The following is a 15,750-nucleotide window of genomic DNA, read 5'->3' on the forward strand; positions in this document are numbered from 1 at the left end:
AACGCATCAGATTTCCACCGACCCAGATCCTTAATCCTATCAGCCGACAATCCCCAATGGGCTGCCATTGTCGCCGCACCAATGCGAAAGGAATGAGGTGTGAAACCATAAGCTGGGACCCCACAAGCAGATATGACCTTACACACTACTTTCGAAAACTGATGTCGCGCCAAAGGGCGACCATTCCCGTGGATAAACAGTGGACCCTCCCCCAGTTGTCTCACTGCCAAAAATTTCCTTAGATCCTTAACAGGCAAGGACCTGGCTCCCCAGTCGCGGGGAGTCGAACTGCCCCCCGACCTAACTGGTCAGTTTTCGAGTTATGCACCACAATTCTCAATTCCATGGGGGATAAGCATATATCCTGCAGCAGCAGACCCCTGGAACCACCATCCTGCCTGGCCTCCATGACCACCTCCCTCACCCATAATGCACCAAAAAATGCAATGGAAAAGGCTGCCGAAAAGAGGCGGGCCTCATGCTTAAACCAACAAATGACCCTTAATTTGGCGCACATTTTGCTCAGCAAGTCAAAAGTAATAGGCCACCAAACTGCCTTGCAAGGGGGACCAAGTCGACCCCACCCTTCTAGAGCCTTGTGCATAACAAACTTGACACGAGGATCCTTGTTGAAGAAAGATTTACTGAAAAAGGAAGTAGCTGCGAAATGAATCCGGAGCATCCTAGCAGCTCGGCCCAGCTGAAACATGTGTGCCAAATATTGTAACACTTGGGAAGTGGAGGGGGGACGGGACGATATTCCGCCTGTGACTGACTGGGTAAAATTTAAGAAGTCGGTCCAGGCTTTTTTATAAGACCTCAAAGTGGATATGAAATGGAGGCTGCTACTCCCTGCAATACTAATTGCTGCCAAGGTTCCAAAGATGCTCCGGAAAATATTCCGGACGCGTCCGAGACTCTGGAGCCAGGGACCTGAATCGCTCCATCTGAAAATGGGATAGAGCATCAGCAATCTCATTAGATATCCCGGGGATGAAACGTGCAGAAAATACAATATTAAATTTCAAACAATGCAAAACGAATGCCCACAACAGGGCCGATACCCTAGGGGAGCGAGATGACTGCTTGGCCAGCACGTTCACCAGAGCCTGATTGTCGGACCAGAAACAAACTTGATGGTCCCTGAACTTGTTGATCCATAAATGCACAGCTACTGCAATGGGAAAAACTCAAGAAACGTTAGGTCCCGTGTGATCACTTCTCCCCGCCAAGCAGATGGCCAGCGCCTAGCGCACCATCTACCTTTCCAATACCTTTCTCCCATCCTGGGTGTTATAGACAGACTTCGCTATCGACAGAATTTCACTGATACTTACGCCATCATAGCCAATTTGGAGGTTGAGAGCCTTTCTAATATCTGGGTTGGCTTGATCTTTGAAGAAGCCTTTTACAATGACTTCATGCTGGGAGTTCTCCGGGTCTATTCCTCCCCATGTTTTAATAGCTGATACCAGCCTGGTATAATAGTCCGAGGGATGTTTGTTCGGTCCTTGTAGGACGGATTGGACTTTGGTCCAATTGACAGTGTGCTGACCGGCAGCTTTTATTCCATCTAATATGGCCTTTTTGAACAAATTGAAGCACCAGGTCCCGTCAGTGGTGTTATAGTCCCAAGCCGGTTCATTCCGTAAAACTTGGGTCATGAGCAGTTCCACCCCGTGGGCCGGTTCGCCTGATAATTTGGGAGTTCTAGCGCCTCCCCCGCTTTTGTTAAAATGTCCACCTCAGCTTCATTAAAGAGGGCATTCAGATGTACGTGAATGTCCGGCCAGGTGGGTTTGTGAGTTGAGAAGATGGCGCTAACTTGACGGTGGCACTTGTCTGGGTCATCTCTCAGGGAGGGCATTTGGTTTAACCATGTGACTAAGTGCTGTATAAAAGGGTTGGTGCGTATATACCAGGGGTCTGCAACCCGCGGCTCCGGAGCTGCATGTGGCTCTTTTACACCTTTGCCGCGGCTCCGGGGCGGATACTAGCGAGGGGAGGAGGCGCATTGTGCGCCCTGACACTCCCCACTTCTATACCTGTTTGTCGCTGAAATGTTTCAATCAATTCCTGTTCCATATTTTTAGCAATTATTTTAGTTTTTTTCTTATTTAATTTAAAACCTGCTAATTGACCGAACTGTTCTATTTCCTCCAGTACCTCTTTAACACTTAATGATGGTTCTTCAACTGTTAATACCAAATCATCGGCAAAGGCTTTTACCTTATATTCATTTCGACCGACTGTCACCCCTTTTATTAACTCATTTCTTCTTATTGATCTTAAAAAGACTTCCAGTACCGATATGAATAATAGTGGTGAAAGAGGACACCCTTGTCTTGTGCCTTTAGTAATTACAATATTCTCCGTTGTTATATTATTAACAATCAGTTTTGCTCTTTGTTCCATATAAATAGCTTTTATACCATTAAGAAAGAATTGACCTATACCCATAAGTTCTAAATTTTTCAGCATAAATTCCCAAGATATATTATCAAAGGCCTTTTCTGCATCAACAAAAAATAACATTGCTTGTTTATCATTCCTGGCTGTCAGATATTCCATTATATTGATTATATTATGTTATCTTTCATCTGCCTGCCAGGTAAGAAACCTGCTTGATCTCTCTGTATAATCTCTTTCAATAGTTTTTCCATCCTGTTAGCTAATATACTTGCAAATAATTTATAATCATTATTTAACAGCGAAATCGGCCTGTAGTTTTTTACTTGTGTTAACTCTGAGTCTTTCTTTGAAATAAACGTGATATAAGCTTCTTTCCAAGTTTCTGGAATTTCTTTCTTCTTTAAAATATTATTCATAACTTCTTTAAACGGCACAAGTAGGATGTGTTTCATTTCTTTATAATATCTTGCGGTAAATCCATCCGGTCCCGGTGTCTTTCCACTTTTCAGTTCCTTTATAGCATTTTTAATTTCTTATATCTCAATTGGGTCATTCAGCCTGTCTTTTTCATCAGTCGGGATTTTCTGCACTTTTTTCTTTAAAAATCCCTCTATTTTTTAATATTCTTCTCCTTTCTTTTACATAAATGTCTATAAAAGTCCACAAACCCTTTTCTGATTCCTTTCGGATTATCTATTTCATTACCCTCTACAATAATTTTATTAATTGTATTCTGTTCCTTTTCTTGATTTGCCATGCCAGCCATTTCCCTGATTTGTTCGCAAATTCAAAATTTTTCTTTTTCATTTTTTTAATATTCCATTCTACTTCTTTATTTATTATCATTGCAAATTGGGTTTATTTATTATCATTGCAAATTGCCAAACCTGAACGAGTGTGCTGCGTAGTCCTGAGAAGATAAACCACAAGCGTCTATAGCTTTGCAGAGTACCCTTGTGAATTGGTGCCCCATCAATCGGGACCCGTCCTCGTGAACAAGGAGCGGGCCAGGACCTGGCGGTCTGAAGTAGAGGTACCACCTGGTGTCCTTGACCGGGCATGGGCCTGTTGCGCAGAAGCTGTTAGTTTGACAAGGGAACCATTACCAGCCTGATCTGTCTTAGACTGATGTACCTGCACCGTCATGCTAGCTTCGGACATCTGCACGTCCTCCATGAGGAGGCCGCGCGTTGAACCGTTAGCGGTAACCTCGGATACAACCTCGCCAACCCTAAATGCACCAAAAAAGGCTATGGCATATGCGGCAGAGAAGAGACGGGCCTCAAACTTGGTCCAGCAGATTGATCTAAGCTTTATACGGACTTCAGAGAGCAACCAATAAGAAATAGGGTTACGGCCTCCCGCTCTAGGGGGTTGCAGCCTACCCCAACCTTCAATCGCTCTGCGGATCAAGAAGTCACTGCATGGGTCAGTGGAAAACATGGCTTTACAAAAGAAGCTAATGGCAGCTACGTGTATTTTTAAAGTTTTGGAGGCTCAGCCCAAATCGTCAAGGTGAGAAAGGTATTGCAAGACGTCATCTGTGGAGGGTGGCACGTCAGGAGAAAGTTCCGAAGCCCCGGACCGGAAGCCCATGAAATCGCACCACACTTTATTGTAAGATCTGAGGGTAGAAGATGTGACAGACGCTAATACTCCCTTAATCACTTAGCGTCTCCAAGGCTCCACAGGTGCTCTGGAAAGGGTTCGGGACACAGTTGAGCTCCAGGTGCTAACAACCAGAAACGAGGCATCTGGAAACAAGACAAGGCATCCGCTATATCGTTATTGACCCCCAGTACAAACTTAGCCGAAAAAATGTTACACTCAAGGCACCGGAGGACGGACGGACGCAGCAGGGACGAGACCCTCTCAGAACGGGATGACTGTTTTGCTAGGATATTAACCACCGCCTGGTTATCTGTCCTGAAGCACACTTTGCAATTCCCAAACTCCTCCTTCCAGATGTACACTGCCATGACTATGGGAAAAAACTCCAGAAAAGATCCTGCGTGATAGCCTTGCCCTGCCACCCCGCTGGCCATTGTTGAGCGCACCACCGTCCTTTAAAGAACAAGCCAAAGCCCAGGGACCCTGCCGCGTCCAATTGAACCTGGAAATCTGAGGACAAGTTAAGAACCATAAAGATACTCCATTGTAGTGATTCAAGAATGTAATCCAGATCTCCAGATCCGCCTTAACTGACTTGGGAAGTCTAACCCCGTGGTGCGGATGTTTGAGGCCGACTGACAGGCTGGCTAGGCGGGAGCAAAAGGGGCGACCTGGGGAAACGACTCTGCAGGCAAAATTAAAATGACCTAACAAGGATTGCATTTGCCTAAGAGTAACCTTTTTAACATGAGGGATTTACGGATTATTTCCAAAAGAGCGTCTATTTTTTCCTTAGGTAAGCAGGATGATTGGGCAATTGTATCCAGTTCTACGCCCAAGTAGGTGAGGCGTGTAGTTGGGCCCTCAGTTTTATCAGCTGCAAGGGGAACACCCAGGTCCTGAGCTAAAGCCGAGAATTCACCAAGAAGGGAGGCACATTCCCCGGTACCGGACTTCCCCACGAGAAGAAAGTCATAAAGATAATGGGTCACCCCAGAAAAATTAGTTCTGAAATGCAGGGCCCAATCCAAAAAGGTGCTGAATGTCTCGAATGCTGAACAAGCTACTGAACAGCCCATTGGCATAGCCTTATCTACATAATACCTCCCTTGGAATTTGAAACCCAGCAACCAAAAGTCATTAGGGTGAACCGGCAAAAGACGGAAGGCCGATTCTATATTGCACTTCGCTAAGAGTGCTCCGTGACCAAAACTTCTAATTAGCTTTACCATCTGATCAAAGGTGGCATACTTAACAGAGCATAATTCTGGTGGGTTGGCATCATTTACCGAGCCGCCTTTTAGATAAGAGAGATTGAGAATAAGCCTAAATTCCCCGGGATTCTTCTTGGGAACGATGCCTAAGGGTGAAATGTGTAAATTTCGAATGGGAGGGCTATTAAATGGGCCTGCTACCCTGCCTGCGCCTACTTCCTTAGCTATCTTCCTCTCTGCAACCTCCGGTCTCTCCCTAACAGACTTCTGATTGGGGGAATCTTTTGCTATTGAAGAACCTGCTACTGGAATTCGGAAACCACTGGAAAATCCCTCCCAAAGATAGGAAGCTGCGTTTTTGTCAGGGTAAAAGGGTAGAAGGTTGCAAAGAGGGGCTAGCTTGATCAGGGAAAAGGCTAGCTCCAGAATTGCCTTATCTTCTGTTTCCGGCCGTGGGGGCTCCCCTGGAACTGGAGTGATGGAACTCCCGGCCTCCACGAAAGGGCTGCTTTCCCCCCTTAAAACAAGTTGCGGCTGGGTGAGCCCCGGCACATCTCTCGTATTCATGAGGGTATTTGCACAAGTGCCTTTAGCACGACCCTTTGCTATACTCCCAGCGTACCTTGCGTCTGAGATGCCTCCTTGGGTCGGCCCTGGCCGAACAATAAGAATCAACCTGCTTCTCTACGTACGGCCCCTCAGCTATCGACCAGATGCCGTTTTCGTATCATATCATACTCAGAAGAGCTACCTGTCTCCTTGTCCGTGTCATTATTCCTGGACTTGCTTTTCGTGCAAATGTGTTTCTTCTTCTCACGCCTTTTTCCAGAAGGCTTATCCTCCGTCACCGCACGAGGCTCCTCCTCCAACTCCTGTTGCTCCTCCTCAGCCCCGGATGATGTGCCCGATTCTGGTAATTGAGCTCTGGGCTGCTTATCCTGTGAATGACTAGATGGACTAGAAGCAACAGGGTTATTAGTACGAGCTGACTTAGCTACCCCCTTCCCTCCCCGTCCACGAGGGGCAGATGCTGCGGAATGCGACTGGGACCTAGTCCGGACTGGCTCTGCCCTGGTGCTTGCACCCGCTCTTGTCAATTGAGAGTCACTAAAGAGGGCGGCCGAGGTGCCAGGAAGGTCATCCTGCTGTGAAGGGGGCGGGCTCTCTGGAACAACCTGAGAATAGTCTCCACTATCTGCAATTGTATCAGGAATGGCACCCCCCCAACTTCTCTATTAATTAAATTAGATAAATGAGATTGTAGGTTCTTTATGTGTTGGAGGGTGTCTTCATTTTTTGGATTCTTTACCAATTCTTTTTCTTTCTCTCTTATTTGCTTATTTATCTCCATAATATTGGTTTCTTTATTTCTCTTTATCTTCCCCATTTGTTGTATTGCGTATTCTCTCATATAGGCTTTACTTGCCTCCCAAATTATTTTTTTATCTGTACCTTGATTTTCATTTAGTTCAAAAAAATCTTCCAATGTTTCTTTTGCTTTTATTACCCTTTGTTCATCTCCCCATACCTCCTCATTCATTCTCCACCTCCCCTTTGTATGACTTAAATTTCATATGGACTGTTTCAGGGTTGTAGTCTGATACTGATCTATTCAGTATTTCTGCTTTATCCAAATTTAACATCAATTTCTTTGATAACCAAATTGCATCAATTCGCTCCCTGGATTTTTTAGCCTCAGAATAATGAGTTATATCCTTGACTCTTGGATTTTTGGTTCTCCAAGTTTTCTGTTAAATGAAAGGAGAGTGGTAGTCTACCTGAGTTTGACATTCTGTCTCTTTGTGTTCTATCCATTTCTATAGATGTCACCCCCTTTAAGTCCCCCATAATTATTATGCTCTCATCTGCATAATCCCACAATCTCTCTTCTAGATTTTTATAAAATTCTCCCTTTCTATTATTTGGGGCATATATACCCACCACTATAATTTTCCCTTCTTTTGTTTGTATTTCTACACCTAAGATTCTAAGTAGGGTCATTTTTCTTTATTCCCCTCTCTGACCCTGATTCTCTTATGACACTAGTTAAAACCATACTCGCACAGCAACAATAGTTCAAAACACAGCGAGTAGTCAAGAATCCTTTCACTGGTCAAACGCCCCCAGGCGAAGTACCAAGGCAGGATGTTCTGCACTTTGCATCTGAATTCCCAAATCCTTTATCCTTGAAAACCCACTGGAGGACAGGTTAGGGACCAATCATTTCCTTATCTCCTGATTGTCAGACCAGACAATCAGATGGGTCGCTCCTCCTGCTCTTCTTAGACACGTGCTTCCTCTTCGCTTTACACTTCCCTCTGCGGGTACTGCTCTCCTGGGGGGCTGGGTCATTGGAAGTTGTAGCCGCCTGCTGGGGGTGGGGTAACTCCTCATCAGAGGATGACCCCTCCAACTGGTTGTGCTGAGCCGGAGGATCCTGAAAGACACTAGGAATACCGATTACCTCCTGACTTGAATTAGCCCGGGTGGACCGCGATGGTTTGGACTTCGACTTCTGTGCACTGGGCTTGGTTTTTTGTGCACCAGCCTTAGCCTTCTGCGCGGCAGCAGATTGTGAGCTGGTCAGCCGCCGCTCGGACGACCCTAGGCCTTGATGCCCCACCCTGCTAGATGAAGCTGCAGAAGGAGATATACCAAGAACTCTGGCCACAACTTTCAATTTAAGGAATAATTCCTACTCAAGAGTTGAGATGAAAAACGTGTATATTCTGCTAAGAATCACAGTTTGAAGCTAGTAGTAAATTTAAATATAACATGTAAGTACGATGGTTTTAAAGTAATAGTAAGTCTGGATACAACGTTTAAGTACAGAAATAATGTAGTTTCAAATATGCAGTGATATGGTACAAAGGTACATGAAATACCAGTGCACAACAATTGTTTTATACAAGTCTCAATGGCAGTCAAAAAGAGTCCATATATATAAAAAATCAGGATAAAAAATAAAGGATCAGATAGGGCCAAAACGGAGTATCCGGAGTGTGAATCAGATGTACGACTCAGTAGTGGTGACCAGGACAGGGCCCTGTTTCGGAGTACACGCCTTCTTCAGCTGGTAATATCAAATAATATGTCAAGGTAGATCAAGGTGCTTCAATGCCATAAATCATAAATATAATAAATTATGTACATTCTAAAGTGTGTTAACACATATCATAATATTTGGTTCCATACCTCGGGTTTTTTTGAGGACTATAAATCTGTTGGAAGTCTGTATCATTTAATTCTTTTATGTTTCTTTTTCAACATGCGTCTAGAAATAAGAATTTCCAAGAGTTATTATTTCCTAGTCAAATCATTGTGAAAAACTGACAACAGGTTAGTGTTTTCTCACCTTAGATAATTGAATCCAAGTTTTCTGGCGTTTCTCTGTGCGTTTTCTATTAGGGAGTGAGATCATTGCCTTATATGTGTGTCTGTGGGGGAGGAGAATAGGATCTCCCTTCTTAAAGGTGTAAACAGAGGGGAGATTTAAAGTCCAAGGTCATCTATGATGGTTTATTAAAGAAAAGAATTGTAGTCTTGATGTTCATTCAAGCCCTTGGGGGACATCGTTTCAAACAAATGAATATATTGTGCTTCCTGTTGTAACAATAGTCTATCAATATTTCTCCTGGTATACAAATCTACTCTTGGTTTCCAAATAATAAAGAAGACAAAATCATCCTCCATATGTTTTTGTTGTATATAATGTTCCACCATTGGGGCTTCTAGCATTCTGTTACGGATCCGTGATCGGTGTTCATTTATGCGTAGTTTAATTGGTCTTGTGCTTTTGCCTATATATATCTTGTGGCATGGGCACATCCATGCATACACGCTATTCTTTGTGTTACAGTTACTAAAATGTTCAATCTGAAACTTGAAGCCAGTCCGTATGTTGGTGAACTCCTTTACTTGTAGTGCGTATTTGCATACATTGCAACTACCACATTTATAATGGCCTTTGGTTGATGTTTCCGGGTATGTAAGTTGGTCCGATTTCACCAAATAATTCCTCAATGATTTGGTTCTTTTTAGACCAATAATGGGTGGTTTTTGACATCCTGGGATGTTGGATAACAAATGCCAATGTTTATATATGAGTTTCTTAATACTAGAAGTATGTGGTGTAAATTGCAATGATGTGCAAATACGATCTTCTCTGGGTTTATCCGAGGTTTTTATAGCAAGAAGATCTTTCCTGTTTTTCACTTCTCATTGTAAAGAAAGCAGAGTAAGAGCTGCTTACATTTGTGTAAGGGAGAGCCATAGAGCAGGCAGACACTGAGAGAGAGGCTGTCTCCCTTTACCCACCTTGGCTTTTACACGTGCAGCTCTTGCCGGCTTCCGAGCGCCCACCTCGCCAAAAAGCCATAGAGCAGGCAGACAGGAGAAAGAGAGGCTGTCTCCCTTTCCCCACCTTGGCTTTTACACGCTGCGTGCAGCTCTTGCCGGCTTCCGAGCTGCCTCCCTTCTCCCACCTCGCCAAAAAGCCATAGAGCAGGCAGACAGGAGGAAGAGAGGCTGTCTCCCGACACTCAGCTGTTGCCGGCTTCTCAGCGAGCCAAGCAGAGGAAGAGAGGCTGCCGAACAGCCAGCAACAGCGGCTCCTCCTGCCTGCATTCGCTCCATAACGCGCACACACATTTCCCTTTACCTTTTAGGGGGGGGGAAACTGAGTGTTATGGTGCGAAAAGTGCTGAAAGGGTTTCCGAGATGGTAAAGCAAAGCAAAACAAGGGCACGTCCTTCCCTATCCCCTTGGGATCCGCTTAGCATGCAGAGAACCCGAGCGGTTTTATCCCCTCCTCCCAGACAGATCCACAAAAGGGATTCTAAAAACCTTCGTGCGCTCACGACTGGAATCTGACTTCGAAGCCCCAGCAGATGAACCAAAGACGTTACCACAGCGGGGCGACCGGCACAGGGATGGGGCGCAAGGTCCATGGAGGTCCTCCGCTTCTTGCCGTCCCGAAGGGTGTCGATGCAGCCAAAAGGGCGACGCGGATAACAACGGTAGCCGGATGAGCAGGGTCCCTGCGCTGCGTTCAAAGACCACGAAACGACGCAAGAGAAAAGCAAACGGGGGGGGGGGGGGAGACGGCTGGACGCGCTATGGCACCACTCTAAAGGCGGCTTTTCGCGCTCCAGCAAAGGGAAGGGATAAAATCCGACGCAACTGTGAAATACAGCTGCAAGGGAGAAAACGCGTGCCGACCGGCACACAATGGAAGAGAGAAAACAACCAAACTCACAGTGGCGGAAGGCAGTGAAGCAAACCGCAGCTGTTGAGAAGAAAGGGGCGAGCCAGGGCTGCCCCGACCTTAAGTGCCCCCTAGTAAGCCCGCCCCTACTGCCAGCCGATTGGCTGGCCGCTGTGGGTGATGAATAATAATGACCCTGGGAAATCCCTGAGTCCCGCGGGGCTGCAGCCAGCCCCGCGAGAATGTAGGTGGGGGCTTGAGCCCGCAACCCCCCCTCCCTATGTCAGGAGTGGCTTTACGGTAAACTCACGAGTCACACGTCTCGGGGCCACATCTCACAGCTCCTGGTCATGGCTGTTCCTCGGGGCAGTAACTCGGTGCTTGTCCCTCTGAACACCGAGTTTCCCCCTCCCCCTACATGTAGGAGGGTCTTGGGCATGGCCCATAGTATTCCTCTTCTTCGTACCATCGAGCTGACCTCCTAGGCTCACAATATCCGACTGACAAGCAGACTCGTTAGACTAGCCGGTTGATAAGTAACAGGTCTACGATTCTCCTGGGGTTGATGCTCCGGCTCTCGGTAGTCATCCGCAGCCACTGCACAGACCTCCCTCCCTTGGGCTTCTTGGCAGCTCCCTGTAGTCATATTCCTTCGGACTAGCAAACCAGGCTTCAGCAACAACGCGGCTCTCTCAGCGGTGTCTCTCCTGACCCCTCGGACCTTCCATGGGACCGTCCGGTACCCACTCGGCGTCCCAGCGAGGCTACAGCTCCGTCCCTCTCCATTTAAACATTGATTCACAGGGTAACTTTCTCTTGGATATGCAGATATACTTATAGTCCCAGCAATACAAAGAGGTCATAAATGTTGACTCAACCGCTCTCTGGTCATCCGCTGGATTGCCCAACCGAATGCCCCACTTTCTGGCTCCTCAACGTCCACCTGGGACCCTCTCGCTTGATGAGCATCCGCAAAATCCCCATCTGAGTCATCAAAAAACAAGGGGGAGGAGGTAGCCCTCGAAGCAGGTCTTCTTGGTGACTCCATCAAGCGAGGGGGGGGGAGCTAACATCTCCCCTTGACCCCAATAATCTATTGTCTGTAACTTTTCTGCGGGGTCTAAGCCTTCTGCCATTCCTGACTCTCTAGTCAATTAATAAAATGCCTGTAACCTTCAAGATATATGTGCTCACACCAAAGAAAATCTGCCTTTGAAGTCGATCCCACTGCCACCATGTAGTGAGCAAGACTATCCACCCCCTCTGACCATTCCTCCTAGACACCGGCAGGACTTGGCCAGGAAGGGGGAGAGATCGCTAGGTGTTGCAAATCACAAGCCAAACGGTAAAGCTGCCACCACCTCCTTTCCTGAACCACCCTCAAATGGGGTTCAAGGTGGAGAACCCCCCTTCGATATTTACCGGGTTTGCCCAGCCCTGAGTCACTTTACTGTGATGCAGACAGAAATTCAACAGGTAGGTGTCCAAACGGTAAGGCACCAGTTTAGCTTCCTTTATCCTAGAAAACCCACGTAGGGGACAAGTTAGGGACCAATCATTTCTTTAGGTTAATTACTAATTTACCAAATTGTCAGGAGACCAGCACAGCTGAACTTTGTTTAGACTCAGAGACCTTGAGATCAAAAGGCTCTTCCTCGTTCCCAGGCCTCTCTTACACATACCCGGCTCCTAGATTGTAAATGACTTGATAGCCTCCTGTGCCTTTTTACAACTCAATCCACACTCAGGCCCCCAGCTGTGCCAGGGTCTACAAATCAGATAACATCTCAAGCTGCCTAGAGTCAAGATGTAACTGACTCACACTTCTAGAGACAGGAAGTTTTACATTTAAAGAGACCAAACACCCATTCCCCAGAAGGCCACAATTTTATCTCTCCCACAATGCCTCAGTGCATTTAACTCATTGTGGCTTCCCTTCTTTCTCTCCTTAATATTTTGTTGGAAGCCTCCCAGAGTGGCTGGGGAAGCCCAGCCAGATGGGTGGGGTATAAATTATTGTTGTTGTTGTTGTTGTTGTTATCATCATCATCATCTCCCTCTTTCATGTATTTTTGTGATCTCCTTTTCATGTCTCATAAGCTAGTGATCATTACAGTATCTTAATGGGGGTCATTTCCACACAGCAGTTGCGTGTTGTGTGATACAGCGCTTTATTCTGTTATATACAAAGCTGAACATGCTTTTCTAAACCTTCCCTTTGTTTTTATATTTTAAAATGGAGTTGGTCTCCTTATTTGTTCTGCAAATACCCCATCGCTTTCTACTGCTTAAGTAGTAAACAGAAGTACAAACAAGACAAACACATTTTTTGAGATTATGTGCTTACAAAAATTCAAAGCATATAATAATAGCAACAACAACAGCAACAATTTATTATTTATACCCCAACCATCTGGCTGGCTTTCCCCAGTCTGGGTGGCTCCCAACATAATATTGAAAAACATGATAAAACATCAAACATAAAAAACTTACTGAAATGTACCTCTCCAGCTTTTCTTGCTAAAATAACTGCATAATCCATGCATTTTGCCAAGGATCAGCCATCTTTCTCTAGGAAACAGGACATATACACCACCAAATTATACTAATAAAAAAGAGCAAACAGCACAACATTGAAGATGTGTTGAAATGCTAAATCTTCAGGTTAAAACTATTTCAACATAAACAATACTATTATTTTGTTTTAAAATGCTGATAAAGCAGCAACACTGCACGATACTGGGAAATAAACTTCTCTTCAGTCCATAGCAATGCATTATTTTGTAATATGGGCTGCACAGCAACTGAACAATTTCCTGTATGTTGCCAACCTGCATAGTGTCAGGCAGATGCTGAGCAAATTTGTGCTGCTGCATAAATGTAGCAAGAGAGATTACCTTGCCACAGATGCCTAGAACTGGCAGTGACTTGTTCACACAATTGCAGAGATTATAAAAGCTGATAGAGAGTGATGTGTATAGACATACGTAAGTGCCACAGGGGGAAACTTGCAGTGGGAAGATCACTTATAGCTTATTAGGAATTTCACACTGTAGGCTCCCTTATCATGTTTCTGCACATGTTGATAAACCAACAGAGACCAAATGTATGAAAAGTTGTTACTCATGATGAGTAACAATAGCATCTCTGCAATGTTTCCCAAACCTTTCAATTTCCAGACAATCAGTTCATAATATGCTACAAGGTTGCCGTTAATGTTTAGCTCAGGCTTCCTCAACCTCGGCCCTCCAGATGTTTTGAGACTACAATTCCCATCATCCCTGACCACTGGTCCTGCAAGCTAGGGATCATGGGAGTTGTAGGCCAAAAACATCTGGAGGGCCGAACTTGAGGAAACCTGGCGTAAGCTGTTATGAAAGATCCAGCAAATGTTTTGTGTAGATGTTGCACTTTCCTAGCACTTTAAAAGAGGAGTTTGCTTCTAGGAAAATGTGACTTTCTCCATTCAGCTAAGCATTCCCATAGCAATACTGAGCATTGTGCGGAAGACAGCTTTGACCATCGGGGTACCCAATACACAACAATTTCTAATGTACCGTCATAAGGAACAGAGTTCTGACATAATAAGCAACACATTTTCCATCAACCCCGCATTAAATTGTTGAAGCAATAAAAAGTTCAGTGCTCCCACGTCACACCTCTCCCCCAGCTCGTCAACATGGCCAATAGTCAGGGATGATGGGGAAATTAACCAATAGCATTTGGAGGGCTACACTTCATTTATCTGTTGCCCTTTTCTTTATTTCAGTGCTACATAAAAAGGCTGCATATTGGGAGGGTCTAAATTTCACAAAACATTAGTTTTGCATGCTTTAACAGGAATGCCTGAAAAGGAAGGAGAGGAGTTGTATTTAGCTGCCCCTAAACAAAACAAAGGGATGTGGGTGGTGCTGCTTAAACCACTGAGCCTAGGACTTGCCGATCAGAAGGTCAGCGGTTCGAATCCCCGCGACGGTGTGATCTCCCGTTGTCCCGTCCCTGCTCCTGCCAACCTAGCAGCTCAAAAGCATGTCAAAGTGCAAGTAGATAAACAGGTACCACTCCGGCGGGAAGGTAAACGGCATTTTCGTGCGCTGCTCTGGTTCACCAGAAGTGGCTTAGTCATGCTGGCCACATAACCCGGAAGCTGTACGCCGGCTCCCTCGACCAATAAAGCGAGATGAGCGCCGCAACCCCAGAGTAGGTCATGACCGGACCTAATTTGACCCTTTACCTTTGACCTTAAACAAAACAAAACGGTTTTTCAGTTTAGATACGTAATCTTAGCCATGGCCCAGCCCCACTATATATTTAGTTGTGGGTGGGTTGGAGACTCCATGAGCGCTTTGCAGAATACATTCTCATTGCGATGTGGGGGAGAAAGACAGTAGAAATAACTGGGCAGTAAAAGGAAACCACGGCTGCTCCGGAACTCACGCTAAGTCCTATGGAAGTGCATTCAAGAGAAGCCCCACCAGGCCTCGGGGTTTCCCATCAGCAAATCGAAGCGGCAGCTCAGATCAAACTTCTCACACGGAACTCTACAATGCGGGTGGGTGAAAACCTCCTTGAGCTTCCGAAAGAAAGTGTGTGGTATAGGTGCAATAATGAACTCTCACACCTATCTTTGTGGGCGACCTTTGTGGGACTGCGCGCAGTACCCCCGAGCCACATGGGACTCACCAGCTGGGTGGCCTACCTGTCGCCTTAGTTGCTCGGGTTTCCCGACAAACCCCAGTTAAACCTATCAGTGGCTTGCTTGGAGGCGGAGCCAGCCTAGCGGACCTGAATGGGCAGGCTTCCCATTGATCCGCTTTGACGTATAAATAGGGGGTGAAGCCAGCAGCAAGCATGCAGTCGGCTCCGGAGCTTCAGGGAGAAGGGAAGATCTATGGATTCCTGCTTCGACTACATTGGGACCCCATCACGTCCTCTTCCACGGCTCCTTCTCCCCACTGCGCTCCTTGCAAGGAGCTGCGACACCTTCCTTACCCCCGTTCTTCAACACAGCCTCCCTTTCTCCATTTCCCATGCCCCCGGTGGTGATTGTTGTGCCGCTGGGTGTGTTCTTCCTTTCCTTTCCCCCTTCGCCACCTCGGCTAGGGAGCTGGTGAGGGGGGCTTGCGCGGCCTCCTTCACCTACATACTCAGCTTAGGGGAAGGAAGGCTTTGGCAGCCTGGATGGTTGCCATTTCCCATGCTCCTGGCAGCCTTTTCCGCCTTTGCCACCTTCTCAGCCTGGGAGGAGTCCTTGGTTGGCAGGCCATTGTAATATCACCTGATTCTGTATGCAGAGTCGCTGGCTTG

The sequence above is a fragment of the Podarcis bocagei genome (assembly GCF_964188305.1).
Source record: "Podarcis bocagei genome assembly, chromosome: 17".
NCBI classification, from domain to species: Eukaryota; Metazoa; Chordata; class Lepidosauria; order Squamata; family Lacertidae; genus Podarcis; species Podarcis bocagei.